The sequence below is a fragment of the Cherax quadricarinatus genome, chromosome 39 (genome assembly GCF_038502225.1).
Source record: "Cherax quadricarinatus isolate ZL_2023a chromosome 39, ASM3850222v1, whole genome shotgun sequence".
NCBI lineage: Eukaryota > Metazoa > Arthropoda > Malacostraca > Decapoda > Parastacidae > Cherax > Cherax quadricarinatus.
This window is the reverse complement of record NC_091330.1, coordinates 24,219,247-24,236,309: the sequence shown is the minus strand read 5'-3', so window position 1 is coordinate 24,236,309 and position 17,063 is coordinate 24,219,247. Positions and strand designations below refer to the sequence as shown.

Genomic DNA, 17,063 nt, shown 5'->3' with positions numbered 1-17,063 from the left:
TCGCCTCACAGTTCAGTATCATCACACACCTCACCTCACAGTACAGTATCATCACACACTCACCTCACAGTACAGTATCATCACACACCTCGCCTCACAGTACAGCATCATCACACACTCACCTCACAGTTCAGTATCATCACACACACTCGCCTCACAGTACAGTATCATCACACACCTCGCCTCACAGTTCAGTATCATCACACACCTCGCCTCACAGTTCAGTATCATCACACACCTCACCTCACAGTACAGTATCATCACACTCACCTCACAGTACAGTATCATCACACACCTCGCCTCACAGTACAGCATCATCACACACTCACCTCACAGTTCAGTATCATCACACACTCACCTCACAGTACAGTATCATCACACACTCGCCTCACAGTACAGTATCATCACACACCTCGCCTCACAGTACAGTATCATCACACACACACCTCACAGTACAGTATCATCACACACTCACCTCACAGTACAGTATCATCACACACCTCGCCTCACAGTACAGTATCATCACACACTCACCTCACAGTTCAGTATCATCACACACTCACCTCACAGTACAGTATCACACACACCTCACAGTACAGTATCACACACACACACACACACACACACCTCACAGTACAGTATCACACACACCTCACAGTACAGTATCATCACACACCTCACCTCACAGTTCAGTATCATCACACACACTCACCTCACAGTACAGTATCATCACACACTCACCTCACAGTACAGCATCACCTCAACAAACGTCTCCTCAGCCCTCTTGATGATACTTTTATTAATCCATCACCTCCTATTCTCCAGACTATAAATTCTCTGCCAAATAATCACAGCACATTGCTCTTAAACATTTCCACTGCCTGCAGCCTGCAACGTTGTAACCGCCCTATCTCCATGTAAAGTCTAAAATGTAATATCGACTCCAAATCAGTATAACAGGATAATATAAGCTAGTGACACAGAATGAAGTTATGTTGTATATATTTTAGGATAGGCATTCAAATCATTTTGAAAGTTGCCACACTCAAATTCACTGTCTCGGTATGACTGGTGGGACTGTATGTTGATACAGCGACAGTATCTGGCAGGCTGCGAGTGAGGTCGCAGGCTGCGAATGAGGTCGCAGGCTGCGAATGAGGTCGCAGGCTGCGAATGAGGTCGCAGGCTGCGAATGAGGTCGCAGGCTGCGAATGAGGTCGCAGGCTGCGAGTGAGGTCGCAGGCTGCGAGTGAGGTCGCAGGCTGCGAGTGAGGTCGCAGGCTGCGAGTGAGGTCGCAGGCTGCGAGTGAGGTCGCAGGCTGCGAGTGAGGTCGCAGGCTGCGAGTGAGGTCGCAGGCTGCGAGTGAGGTCGCAGGCTGCGAGTGAGGTCGCAGGCTGCGAATGAGGTCGCAGGCTGCGAATGAGGTCGCAGGCTGCGAATGAGGTCGCAGGCTGCGAATGAGGTCGCAGGCTGCGAATGAGGTCGCAGGCTGCGAATGAGGTCGCAGGCTGCGAATGAGGTCGCAGGCTGCGAATGAGGTCGCAGGCCGCGAGTGAGTAGCAACCTATTATTGTTTTGCTCCCCATTACTGGCTCATTACCTATTGGGTCGGCACCCATTACTAGCTCACAAGCCATTAATGGCCGACAAAGAAAAAAAAAAACTGGCTGACAGCCCCTTACTGGGTGGTGGTCAGTTTCTTGAACTAGTGTCGAAGGAGCTACGATAAGTCGCTTGTTGTCATTCTGAAGATGCCCGATCGTGATGCTGCTACTGTAACATCCCCCAGTGTTATATTGCTGCAACATCTCCCACTGTTTTATTAACGCAGGATATCCCCGAAAAGACCAGCATGGGAGTACGGTGCACCAGTATGAACCTCCCACATCAAGTAAATGAGAAACAGGGAAATACTGCTGCCTCTTTACAGATGCTAGAACTGAGGTATTTGAAATATGAAAATAGGTTTAGGGAATTAAACTTCTGGTGGTTAGAGGCTCAGAGGTTCGATAGAGATTTTTAACATAGGAAGGGAACAAGAGGAAAAATAAAATATAGACGGATGTTATGATGAGCCAAAGTTAAGCTGGACATAAACGATACGATTTTACTGTAAGTTTAGCGTGCAAGTGGGACATTGTAGCCTTGTGAAGGGGAATACTGGGAGTAATCACATTTTTGCTATATTATAGTGAAAAGAAGAGGCCCTAGAGCTGCAGTGCAACATTTGCTAACTAAACACACACACACACACACACACACACACACACACACACACACACACACACACACACACACACACACACACACACACACACGAGCAGAAATAACAGTAATTGCATACCGCTGGATCAGTTAGTACTTTTGGGGAAGAAACTCGGTAATTGTCCGTAGGGTACCAGGGTGTCTCTTTGTCTTTCCAAACCATTAATGATAAGTCTCAGTGAGGGGTTAGAGGAGAAAGGTGAGCATTAAATCACTGTGATTATCTTTGTCGAGTATAATGTCTTAATTCTGGCGTCAGTTGAATCTTTGTCCTGCTCACTTGTTTATGTGAGATCATTGAACACTTGTTTGTGAGATCATTGAACACTTGCATGGTAGCGTTGAACTCAGACAATATGGGGGGGATGACTTAGTCCACAATGCGTGCTGTTCTTCCGTCATCTTTCTGCCAAGAGTCAAACCATTTGTGCTTTATAGTGACTTCATAAGTGTTTCCTTGATGACTAGATAGCAACCATGGTCTGTCCAAGACTGATTAATTGAAGGAATGACTTGGAAACCTTCTTGAAACATCTGCAGACGTCTGAATGTTTGCTCTCGAGTAAATGGATTTCTTGGATGCAAAGATAGGCAGACATAGGGTAGCTATAGTGCCCAACTGCAGAAAAGGCCTCGAAAACATCTCACAAGTGATTCAGCCACAACCTAGTGTGATCTGCTTTAATCAATGATCGTGCAGCAGCAGGCATCCGCTAATACCCTAGTCAAAACTGACTAGTTATAGATTAAGCACTATGTTCTGCTTTCTTCATGTCAAGTTTGTCACTAATCCTAGTGACAGGTATCATCCTTCAACAAGGACGAATGTATTTTCTCGGTTTTGTCTACGAGTGAAGCAAATTCAGGATTATAATCTATTCGCCTTCATTTGGTTAGGACACTTGTTTACCAGATGACCATGGAATAACCTTTAAACTGTTATACCAGATGTCACATGCACTGCAACATTTTCACTGTAAATCAACCTAGAACGCTTTCAAATCCTGCGCCCTCCGTCGCCTATTGCTCTAAGCAGATTCATGAAAGTGCAGAAACTACCGAACATTAGAACGATCTCCTTCAAGTAATTACTGTGCTGTGCAGCACTGATGATCTCGCCCACTTTGCAATACAGGGTTTGATAAAATTTTATTATTGGAGGGACATGATGGCTGCTGGCCAGGTTGCTGAAAAACTGAAGTGTGAACAGATTGCAAATTTTGTCACCAACATACATATCGATCATGGGTTAACGCAGAATGGAGGGTTGGCCGAAATGCGTGTACTTCTGATGAATGATATGCATAATCTCTTGCCAGTTTGGAGCTGGCCGTTTGAAATGGAATGGAAATTCTCATAAGATATCTCTCATGTCAGTTTTCCAGACTGGAAACTTCCTGAAGCCTGACGATTCGGAGAACATGAGTGCTCTGTGGTATCAACTTTGGACATCCCAACAATGTTCAGTTTAGAAATATTTTGCCTATTGACAAAAGATGTATCGTCTTCCTCCCTGGGGTCATCGTAGTTATATCCATTCAGTAGAATTTACCTTGACTGTCGATGGTAATGTTGTGAACCCCTTTGTCACCAGAAAGTAACAATGACAAGTCCAATACATTCGAATGCATCTGTCATCAACTAACAAATCTTGTGTGGCACAGCATGCGGCATTTTCAAATCGGGGCGCTTCACCCCATCTCATGAAGTGTCCAAGAGAAATTTGGACTGATATAGGTGATGTATATACAAACTCATTGACCTACCAGACCATAACTGGACTTTTCTCAGAGTAATTTATAATTTCTTAACTCAAAGAAAAATCATTCCCACCTTTCATGGCAAGTCGACAGAACCTTTTATACCGACGGCTGGTGTCCCACAAGGTTCTTGTCTCAGTCCACTTCTGTTTAACATTTATGTGAATGACCTTCCTCAACCAGAGTTTAATGACACAATTGTGACACAGTTTGCAGATGATGTTATTCATGTCGTCTCATCAACTCCAGTAACAGGAAAATACAAGTATGAGAGAGTCATAGAAAAAATGAATATTGAACTTCGTCGAACATCTAATTGGGAGAAGAAATGGAGAATTATGACTAATCCTGACAAGGTCCTTGTTAGCACGATAGGATGTTTTGCATCAACCATCGAAGATAAAGGGGGTATCTCCATCAGAGGTACACCTGTAGCCATTAAAAACCCTAACAAGATCTTGGGATATGAAATAGACAGGCTGCTCCACTCAACATCTCATGTAACTAAAAAGATCAACACAGCCAAAGCCGGTCTTAGCAGACTCTTTCGATTCAATCAAGCCCCTCAACATGTCAAAAAACATCTGTATAAAATGATAATAAGACCTATACTTGAATACCCTTGTGTCCCAATGTCATTAACAACAAAGACCAACATGCTACGGTTACAAAGGGTCCAGAATAGAGCTCTTCGCTTTATTACAGATACCAGGAGGAGAGACAGAGTTAAAATGGCAGATTTACACACACAGCAAGACATTACTGCCATAAATGTACGCATTGACACTCTAAAAAAGAAACAACTTTATACAATGCAAGAACTATACATGCCAGATAGAGAACATCCTATACAAGTGATAAATACCACCGATTACACCATCAATACTCCGCCTCACAGGACTCAAAGAATGACTCTCCCACAGAGGGTTCGTCGTTTTATTCATAAAGATGATTACCCTCGACCCATGATTTTGAGTAACTTACCTGACGAAGAAGATTGGATACCACCAGAACCCTTCTATGTATACTGAGAAAATCATCGCCCCCAATTAGGGAGACATCTTAAATAACTTTCTAATGTAAAATTATGCTATTGACTATTGTTGGACACCACCATTAAGAAGCTATTGTCACGAACTTATAAACTGGCCAGAAAATCATTGCCTTTCCTGTCGTATAAATATCTGTTGTGCAACTGCGAAAAAAAAAAAAAAAAAAAAAAAAAAAATGCAATTGCAACTTGTATAATTACTACCAATTCAGAGTCATGTAGTTATATACCTATTATATCTATGTGACTCTGATGGGTTAGTATTATACCTCTTAAAGAATACCTTATTAAATCACATACACATTTTAATTTGCACCAAAGTGGTTGGGCCACTTACCTTTAATATCCTACCTCTCCCCCCCTCCCACCCTTTTCCAATATTTCCATCCTTACCCATCCTTCTTCCTTACCCATCTTACCAAAGCTCTGGTCATCAGATCAAGATCAAGATCAAGATCAAGGTGATGTACCTCACCGCTGGACCATTCTGTTATGGTGCGATGACAACCCAGTCTTATTACTCGTACTGTGGCTTGTCCAACACTGACTACTTTGTGTAACTTCCACAAACATATACTTTTCCAGGTTCCATAGTGTCTCTGGAAGGAAGCATAGTGCAGAGCAGAGTTTCAGATCCTCAGCTTTTGGGGAGTAACAGATTTGATATCTCTCCTGCTCATCCATGCCGCCGTCTCAATTGCCTTTTTTTGTGCATCATTACCTTCTCTTTACGCATCTTTGTAGTAAGAATCGAAGGATGTATTGTTTTTCTCTAAATGTCACTGTTGTTGAAACCAATTCCCTCTGCCATATGAATGGAGTCTTTGTATTATTCCTTTAGTCTTTTTTTTTAAATAGTGGTCGTAAGGAAACGAATCTTAAAAATTCAGAAACTTCAATTTGAAATCGTCACTTTTCATCAAACATTTCTAGTTATGCACACAACCTAAAGATTTTACGTTATGCATCCGTTCCTACCAGAAATTACAGTGGTGCATCATACACGTTGCAGAAATTGACACCACCAGCACTACACAACCACCAGCACCACACAGTCACCAGCACCACACAGTCACCAGCACCACACAGTCACCAGCACCACACAGTCACCAGCACCACACAGTCACCAGCACCACACAGTCACCAGCACCACACAGTCACCAGCACCACACAGCCACCAGCACCACACAGCCACCAGCACCACACAGCCACCAGCACCACACAGCCACCAGCACCACACAGCCACCAGCACCACACAGCCACCAGCGCCACACAGCCACCAGCGCCACACAGCCACCAGCGCCACGCAGCCATCAGCGCCACGCAGCCACCAGCACCACGCAGCCACCAGCACCACGCAGCCACCAGTACTACACAGCCATCAGCACCACACAGCCATCAGCACTACACAGCCATCAGCACCACACAGCCACCAGCACCACACAGCCACCATCACCACACAGCCACCATCACCACACAGCCACCATCACCACACAGCCACCATCACCACACAGCCACCATCACCACACAGCCACCATCACCACACAGCCACCATCACCACACAGCCACCATCACCACACAGCCACCATCACCACACAGCCACCATCACCACACAGCCACCATCACCACACAGCCACCATCACCACACAGCCACCAGCACCACACAGCCACCAGCACCACACAGCCACCAGCACCACACAGCCACCAGCACCACACAGCCACCAGCACCACACAGCCACCAGCACCACACAGCCACCAGCACCACAGAGTCACCAGCACCACAGCCATCAGCACCGCTGCTGCTCATGTGGAAGAAAGTCGACAGTTTTTATCTTCTGATGTTTGCCAGTTACGACACCAACTGCCGTAGATATTGTCATTCTACAGTTTGTGTGTGATGCCCTCACGACCTCTTATGTTATTCTGAGTTCCACTTCCTGGGCTTCTTGAGTATGTTGAACTACAGCGCCTGGCCCCACCACTGATGCAGGCTGCTGCGTAAGAAGTTTTGCACTGCACCTTCATGCTTAACGCATCGACCTTAAATTTTATCTGTGAGAAAAGTGACCTTCATCTGTTGCATCTCTTGAGGATGTTGAGTTGTAGGTCTTATTCTTCTTAAAGATATCTTCACAACACTGTTCACTTGATCTCGTATTTTAGCGATGTTTGATAGGGTTGAGTTGCAGCATCTTGGACTAGTGCGTTTAGCTACATCTCTCTGGCATGCTAATGACATGTCTATTTTTCGATTTCTTGAACGCTAACTTTGAGGCGTAATGTACTGAGCCCAAAATAGGCATCCCAAAGGTCTCTAGTTTCGATGACCTTGGAACTCTGGTCCTTGAGGAAACCTGTTGCACCTCTTCTCCAGGGGCTAAGGGCCGCCGATCTAGGAATTTTCGCCCAATAACTAAGTCATATGTAAAAGAGGTTGCAGACGTGGAGCAGGAAGCAGCTCCCCACCGTTGCCTTGTAGCATTGCATACTTTAGAATACATTTTACCTCGTTTTGCATTTTATAACTCCAGGGATCACCTTCGGGAGTCTCCTGCCTCGGTGAAGACTTTTAGTGCCTAAGAAATTTTCCTTTCCTCTTCTATCTCTCATAAATAATGACGCTAAGAGTAGTAGTAATTATTCTAATAATTAATAACACTGAATTATAAACAGTAATACTAAAAGAGTATATAACATCGGTGAAAGGAACATTGAGCATCAATACTCTGAAGGTTAGTGCAAACTGGGAATATTTATTCTATCGCCTTTTTTTTCATAAAGCACTAAGCATCTCCCTAGTTAAGTATTACAACATATTTCCTTTTTTCTTTACCGTTGATGTTGAAACAGTCCAGAGGAAATAATTCGTTGGACTCTTCACTATTAGATCCTGGATCCATCTTACATTAAATCATGTTAAAACTGGTATATAATGCTGATAAGTTGAGGGGTAATACACTTGAACAATACCAAGATGTCTTCTCTAACATCTGTTTAGTTTGACTTCTTCCAACTAGTGGGCAAAACTCACCTCTGACCTCATCTCCAAGTTGCAACACAAGATTCTGGCCTCTTGCTTCTGCATTTGGCGTAGTTTTGAGGTGGTCAGTTCCTCAACCTGGAGAAGAGTTCTGCTCCATAGTCTGGAACTAAGTGAACTTGAAGCGACAGAATACTGCCAGGGTGAGGCTCAGAAAATCTTGAAGGCGACAAAAGAGGCGGGGGCCCTCTAGTAGAAGTAAGAACGTAATAATTGAGAGGCAGTGTATCGAACTTACTGGGTAGGTCCCTCTCAAACCCTACCTTATTCATTCACTATTAGTGGCCAGGTGGGGATAGGGGGGGGGACTCTCTCCCACCTGGTGAACGTATCATAATTTTAGGTTGAAAGAAATATGATCGATTTCGTTTTCGCAGAGTTTTTGAATCATAATATATGGAACCAAAAAAAAAAAATGCCGACAAGGGTCACCGCCAGCTCTTAATTTTGGGGGGAAAGTTATACATTTTGTTGAGATCAGAATAAAATGAGCTTTAATGTGATGTGCTACTCAGTATACTGCAACCACAATAAATGCCCTCCTCTAGGAGCACCTCTCCCTCGTTAAAAGTTACTGAATGTCACATAGCCTAAAAACCTTCTGGGTACAACGAAGCCTGTGACCAAGTTGGGTTGGGTTGACTTTATAAGAACATAAGAACATAAGAATGAAGGAACACTGCAGAAGGCCTACTGGCCCATGCGAGGCAGGTCCAAGTCTCCTACCGGCTTAAGCCAATGCACCCAACCTAGTCAGGTCAGGTCACATTGACTTAAGGGAGGAACACGGCAACCGACCAGGTAGCACAAGCTATCAGGTCCAACTCACACCCACCCACATCCACTCATGTATTTATCCAACCTATTTTTAAAGCTACACAACGTTCTGGCCTCTATAACTGTACTCGGGAGTTTGTTCCACTCATCCACAACTCTATTACCAAACCAGTACTTTCCTATATCCTTCCTGAATCTGAATTTTTCCAACTTAAAACCATTGCTGCGAGTCCTGTCTAGGCTAGATATTTTCAGCACACTATTTACATCCCCTTTATTTATTCCCGTCTTCCATTTATACACCTCAATCATATCCCCCTAATTCTACGTCTTTCTAGAGAGTGCAGATTCAGGGCCCTTAGTCTATCCTCATAGGGAAGGTTTCTGATACATGGGATCAACTTTGTCATCCTCCTTTGTACATTTTCCAGAGAATTTATATCCATCCTGTAATACGGTGACCAAAACTGTGCAGCATAATCTAAATGAGGCCTAACCAAGGATGTATAGAGTTGAAGAACAACCTGAGGACTCCTATTATTTATGCTTCTTGATATGAAGCCAAGGATTCTATTAGCTTTATTGCGAACACTTATGCACTGTTGTCTTGGTTTCAGATTACTGTGTGTGTGTGTGTGTGTGTGTGTGTGTGTGTGTGTGTGTGTGTGTGTGTGTGTGTGTGTGTGAGATATATGTCGTGCCGAGTAAGTAAAACTGGTCAATTAGCAACAACTCGTTTAAAATTAAGACCTTTCTGAAACCTTCTCTTATACGTTTAGAGATAATTTTTCATTTATGTTAATGTAAAAATTGATAATTTTGTACCAAAAGAACCTTAAAAGCTTACTTAACCTTATTATAACAAGCTCAATTTAATATAGCCTAATTCAACTAAATATATTTTAGATAAGTTTACAATAATTTAATAATAACCACAGTGAATTTTTTTTTTTAGTTTCAGAATGATTTTTGCAAAATTATTGCATAAATTTTTTTTCGCATGCCTTGTTCGGCAAGAAGAGCGTTGCTATTTAAACCAAAATCTCATGTTTTACCTATTTGGCAAGAGAGACACACACACACACACACACACACACACACACACACACACACACACACACACACACACACACACACACACACATACTGCGGGGAATAGACAAGGTGGACAGAGACAGGATGTTCCAAAGAGGGGACACAAAAACAAGGGGTCACAATTGGAAGCTGAAGACTCGCACGAGTCACAGGGACGTTAGGAAGTATTTCTTCAGTCAGAGTCGTCAGGAAGTGGAATAGCCTAGCAAGTGAAGTAGTGGAGGCAGGAACCATACATAGTTTTAAGAAGAGGTATGACAAAGCTCAGGAAGCAGAGAGGGAGAGGACCTAGTAGCGATCAGTGAAGAGGCGGGGCCAGGAGCCGAGTCTCGACCCCTGCAACCACATTTAGGCGAGTACAATTAGGTGAGTACACACACACACATACATACATAACACACACACACAACACACACACACACATACATTACACAGACATACATTTTACACACACACACACACACACACACACACACACACACACACACACACACACACTCATCACACCACACACTCATACATCACACACCCACATTCATACATCTCACACACACACACTAATACATCATACACACACACACACACACACTAGTACATCACATACACACAATCACACACACATACAATCACACACACAATCACACACACACACACACACACACACACACACACACACACACACACACACACACACAATCACACACATCACACAAACTTATCACAACACACCAAGTGTCTGTCTACAAGTGCCTTTGACAACTGGTAACTGACACACACGCACACATACACGTGTACGTCCGTACCTACGTTATAAAACCAGTTGCCTCCACTCGCTCCTGTCTAACACGCTCACGCACACTTGCTGGAAGTCTAAGCCCTTCGTACACAAAACCACCTCTACCCCCTCCCTCCAACCATTCCTAGGACGACCCCTACCTCGCCTTCCTTCCACTATAAATTCATACACCCTCGAAGTCATTCTGTTTCGTTCTATCCTCTCTAAATATCCGAACCACCTCAACCCCTCCTCAGCCCTCTGGATCATACTTCTATAAACCCCAACCTCCTATTCTCCAAGCAACGGATTATCTGTATAATATTCACATCGCACATTGCCCTCAGACACATCTCCACAGCCTCCCGCCTTCATGTTGCAACATTGACCACCCATGCCTTACACCCATCTATGAGCATTGGTACCACTATAGTCTCTTCCCTTCCATGGAATACGTTCTTCGTCTCCACAGACTCCTCAGTGCATTATTCATCTTTTTCTCTTCAATTCTATGATTCACCTCGTCTGTCCACTCCCAAAAATCTGAATACATTCAGTTCTTCCATACCCTCTTGCTCCTATCTGATATCCAATCTTACCAATTTTTTTATCCTCATCACCTTGCTCTTTCCTATGTTCCTTTTTAATTTCCTTCTTTTAACACCTTTCCAAACTCGTTCACCTACCTCTGCAACTTAATAATCTCCCAAAAGCACAGTGTCATCAGCAAAAAGCATCTTTGACAACTCCCACTTTGTGTTAGATTCTTTATCTCTTAATCCCACACCTGCCAAAACCCAGGCATTCACTTCTCTTATAACCCCATCTGTTGAACAACCATAGTGACATTACACATCTGTATTGAACAACTATGGTGACATTACACATCCCTGTCCAAGGCCTACTTTTACTGGGAAATAATCTCCCTCCTACGTACTCAAACCTGAGCCTCGCTATGCTCGTCAAAACTCTCAACTGGCTCGTGGGGCTCATTCAGCTTGGCGACAGGGAGGGTAGCCGTAATTTCTTGAATTAAGAACCTTTTAGCATTATGACTCCCCCCTTTCCTCTAAAGTGAATATTATTTTTTTAATTAATTTTCTCTCTCTCTCCCACCAGAGACGAGTGTGGAGAGACAGGTGAGCCACCAGCACCGACACCAGCTAAGGTATTTCACTACTACCCATGGTTTCTTCGTTCTTACCGCGAATACTTCTTCTTTCACATACAAAATTTCGACATGGCTATGGGCCTCACCGATCATGACCAAAACGGCTTATACACACAGGTTCTCCACTCGACCAGCAGCCTGTGGTCAATATGAGGAAGACCACATCACGGGTCGAGCCTCGGCACTGTTTTGATGCTTCCAATTCGTTTATTGCTATTTTTTTTCATTTCCTCTCAAAAGCCTTAAAATGAGCGCAGGAAGATATACTGTCACCTGTACGGGTAGAGTGGCACAGCAGTGCAATAAAACTGTTTATGCATGGAGTCGCAATATTGACTGGTACAAACTTATAAAAGCATTCCTGAGCTGGGAAGTGTAACACTTCGCAACTCTGGCGCAGCAGTAGAGCGCTGGAGTGGTACCCAGAGGAATACCACACCAGACACTAATTTGTCTTTAATTACGAATTTTTGTCTCTCTTGCTTTCTCTTTTGCTATCGCGTCGCGCGCGCGCGCGCACACACACACACACACACACACACACACACACACACACACACACACACACACACACACACACACACACACACACACACACACACACACACACACACACACTAATACATACATATATATATATATATATATATATATATATATATATATATATATATATATATATATATATATATATATATATATATATATAAACATGCTGGGGAAACAAAGGTGCGATAGAGACAAAAACCTCGCACACAACATGCTGAATAGATTTGATAAGTATTTTATACAAGAGACATTGTGCTTTGTGTGTGGATATGTTATTAGCGTCAAGCAAGAACATACACAACCTTCCTGACCAAATGGACATAAACATCCACTGAGGCTTGCGGACGCTTTATGACCGATCCCGCAATTCACTCTCCTCCCTCCTGCTATATTTTGCGTGTGTATTGACTTTCTGAGGGTAGAAAAAGTGTTGCTGAACTTTACGGCTTCCCGTGGTGTGACTAGTGCTCTCACCCAGTGTGCTTCCATGGTCCTGTTACTGGTGTGTGTGTGGGTGAATATGTTTGGCTGGATGTGTGTGTGTGTGTGTGTGTGTGTGTGTGTGTGTGTGTGGGTGCGTCTGTGCTCCTGTGGGTTCTAATGTTTCTCCTGGTCTTCATCTCGTTTCCCGGAGTTCCTTCAGAGTTCTCTCCGTCTATTCTGCTCTTGGTCACTCCAGTGTTTTTAAAACTTCAGTGGATCACGCGTTGCCAGTGGTCTCACAATCTGAGCGATATAACATAGGCATCAGGATCAATAATGCCAATGTTACTCTGCCTCGCTTGTAATTAATTTGATTGGGTTAATGTGGAGGGTAGAAGCGAGTTTAATGTTATTGGTGTAATTAAAAATATCCTCTGGGGTTAATTGGCGAGGTAATGGGGAAAGTGATGGTGATGGGGGATTTAGGGTTATTAGCGACACAATGGTTACAGTGACTGATGATTTAGGGTCAATACCAACACAATGGATGTAATGATGGATGATTTAGGGTAAGTAACGAAACACTGGATGTAGTAATGGGTGATTGTGTTAGTAGCGACACAGTGGATGTAGTGATGGATGATTTAGGGTTAATAACAAGGTAATGGAGGGTAGCGATGAGTGATTAATGGCTGATGATTATTATTATTATAATCAAAAAGAAGCGCTAAGCCACAAGGGCTATACAGCGCTGCAATGGCTGATGAAAGGGAGAAATAGATGTATCTCGGTTGCTGCGTTATCCGAGATATGCATCCCCGTATTGCATAACCCCAGTCTCCTCTACCTCGATGAAGCGATTGGAATAGTGCAGAGTGAGGCTTAATCATAATGCAGGTAAACATTAACGTTAAAAATTAGAAGCAAATCTGAAGAGGCAATCACAAGTCATTATATAGACACTAAGAGCCCATTTTTTTTCATTAAGAATGGCAAATTAATACACGCTCAGCCAAAATTCAATTTAAATCATCCATTAAAAACACCAGTTTTGAGGATACACTGATGTGGTATTCTCTTGTTACTTGTAGTCATCGGTACTAAAAAATACACCAGCACATTAAGTTTGAAGTCGCTCAGTATGTGCATTATTAAATTGTCACCATAGATGAGTTAACGCGAATTGAAAAAATATATGAAAAGCATTTCAGTTTTCCAAATTTCTTTACCCCAGAAAACAAATTGGTAAGTAAGCTGGCCAAAATGAATCCAAAATTTTCTCAAAGACTGAGCAGTTTTTAAGGAAGTAGAAAGTAAGTATAAGTTGTTTATTCGTAACATAATGTTTTTAAAAGAAATCCAATTTGGTAATAAAAATTATATATGACAAATTTGCTTGTATGAAGCCCAAATTCACAAAAAATGAATTAAGCCAAACTAATACTTAAGTGTTAGAAGCCGAACAGAAGAGACATTCTTCACTTAGCACATGAAAAATCAAGGTATTTAATTAAACTGACGGTTTTAAATTTACAAAGCTCATCAACACAAAGTTTGAAACCAATCGGGAAAGTGATTCTTCAGTAATTGCTCTGAATCCAATAATTGCAATATTTTAAACAGTTTAATTAAAATTTAAAACTATCAGTGTTAATATTTTGAAACTAATAAGAAGAGACGTTAGTGAAAATCAGTATTATTTATTTTATAAAATTGGCAAATTGGGTGGCAGGTTAATAATGTGAACTTCATGGAACACACGACAGGGATAAAATTTTAAGTCCATCAAAAGAGTCATTCTCTAAGGAACAAAGGCATAACATTGTGACTGGAACAATACACAAATAACCTTACATAGATGGAAACTTACGACGACTTGGACCATTTAACCTGGACCATTTAACCTGGACCATTTAACCTGGACCATTTAACCTGGACCAGTCTCTAGTTGTCGCACGGATTCCAACGATTTTAAGTTTCATTAAAAATTTAGTGCTTTGGCAAATTAGCCGGCACACCTACTAAAGTTAATGGGAAGTATTCTGGCCGCAAGATGCGTCAGCCATTAAATTTTGGAACCACTTACAAGAGGTGGACTCAAATATATTTAACGTGATTTATCGAGAATGAAAATTTCACACTGTTTTACCCACACAATTGGTAAATGTTCTTCTATTTACTTGATGTCACACTCCGTCATCGTTGAATTATGAAACACACATTTTAATCATTTGGAGCTAAGCCACTGAGGGTTTAGGAAGTTATCTGAGCCATTTCAGAATGTTGAGAATGAGTTTAATGATTTCAATCATAGGGTACGTGAACATGGCAGTTGTGCCAAGAATTTGGTCCTCGTTACCGTACATAAGCGTTGAAAATTTGAAGTCAATTAAATATCCGTTCTCGAGTTATGAGCAAAATAAAATAAAAAAGTTAAAACAAAATCAAAGCCATTAAAGGTAAAACGAAGCCATTCTGGGATGCTGGTAATGAGTCCTTCAGCTTTGGTCACATGACACCTGCACATGTCACTTGCTCCAAGAATGTTGACCTAGTTACCTTACACTAGTATTGAAAATTGGAAGCCGATCGTGTGAGGCATTTTCGTATTACAAATGAAATAAAAAAAAGTTAGAGGATTAAAAAAAATAAATTCTAGCAACCACGTAAAGATCATCATTCTGAGATACATAATAATGTTGCTGTAATTCATTAAACACTAAACCCGTATGGGGTCATTTAGCACAAGGCCTTCTGAAGGCATTATGTAACTAGTGTATATCTACATCTCTGAGTCTTGTATTACTTCGTTATATATACGTCCCTGACTCTTGTATTAATTATAACTACATCTCTGAATCTTGAATTTCAAAAAATTCTGGAATTCGTTATAAATTTTTCATACATTTTATGCATTTTGATTTGTTTTATATGGAACGTATTGTTTTGTGTAGGATGTATTCTGAATATATTGTATCTTGTGATCAGTATTGTATCTTGTGATCAGTATTGTATCTTGTGATCAATATTGTATCTTGTGATCAGTATTGTATCTTGTGATCAGTATTGTATCTTGTGGTCAGTTTTCTATCCTGTGGTCAGTTTTCTATCCTGTGGTCAGTTTTCTATCCTGTGGTCAGTTTTATGCTTTTGCTGGAGTTTTTGGCTCATTGTGTATGTCTTCCTACCATGTACTCTGCATGACGTCATACAAATATGTCTGCTTGACGCTATACAAATATGTCTGCGTGACGTCATATGATCTTATACTCTGCATGACGCCATACTGGAGCATCCAGCGCCGTGGTAGAAAGACGTCGCCACAGTGACTTCGTCCCATTTCACTGAAGTTTACCGCGAAGTCTAACACCGAAGACCTAACTGGTCAGAGGCCGCGCCTGAAATTTCTTAAAAATGACGTAACTGGTGAGAGATCGGGTCCGCGATTAACAGAAGGGAGATCAGGCCTTTATCACTCTTGAAATGAATGACCCACGCGAGTTTAGCGCTCGTTCAGTTGTATCTCTAAGTTTTGTGCAAAACTGTATTCTAATTTCTTGGCAAGTCTGTAAAACTGCGAACTTAATGCAGGGATAACGGTTCTGTTCCCAGCTCTCCTTACACATGTGTAATAAAGTTGGTAGAATTACCGACAATATGTAAAGTAAAAGGACACAAGTGCAACTAATGTGACATTTATTGTGGCAACGTTTCGCTCTCCAGGAGCTTTATCAAGCCATTACAAACAATACATGGACACAGAGGGTATATAAAGGCTCAGAGTGAGGTGAATACTAGTGAGGTACCATTTCGATGTTCACTAGTGGTAGTAGTAGTAGTAGTAGTAGTGGTAGTGACAAAAGTAATACAATATGGTAGAGCAATTAATTCGTACTTGAGTAAAAGGATATAAAAGCTATTACTTGGGTAACATAAAAATAGGTTGGACAAATATAAACTGGAATGAGGCAGCTTGTTTCAGTGTTCACTCTCTGTGCTTTGTGTAGTATAACAGGAGAGACTATGTGATGGCAGGGTTTACTGTTTTCAGGAGGATTCTTGCTAAGACTTCGGAGATGGTGAAGCTGCCGTTGTTTTGTTTAATGGTATTCGAAACAGCGATCAGTGCTGATTCAAGGCACTTGCGTGTGCGGAA

General features: G+C 42.1%; 1 long non-coding RNA gene across 1 annotated transcript in view; it reads left to right on the top strand.

The window, feature by feature from the left end:
• The window catches only part of LOC138853779 (uncharacterized), a 293,182-nt gene that overhangs the window by 14,199 nt on the left and 261,920 nt on the right, over window positions 1-17,063 (top strand). The window contains exon 2 of the long non-coding RNA XR_011392934.1: window positions 11,884-11,932. This is a non-coding gene — a long non-coding RNA (uncharacterized lncRNA). The remainder of the gene's footprint in view (window positions 1-11,883; window positions 11,933-17,063) is intronic.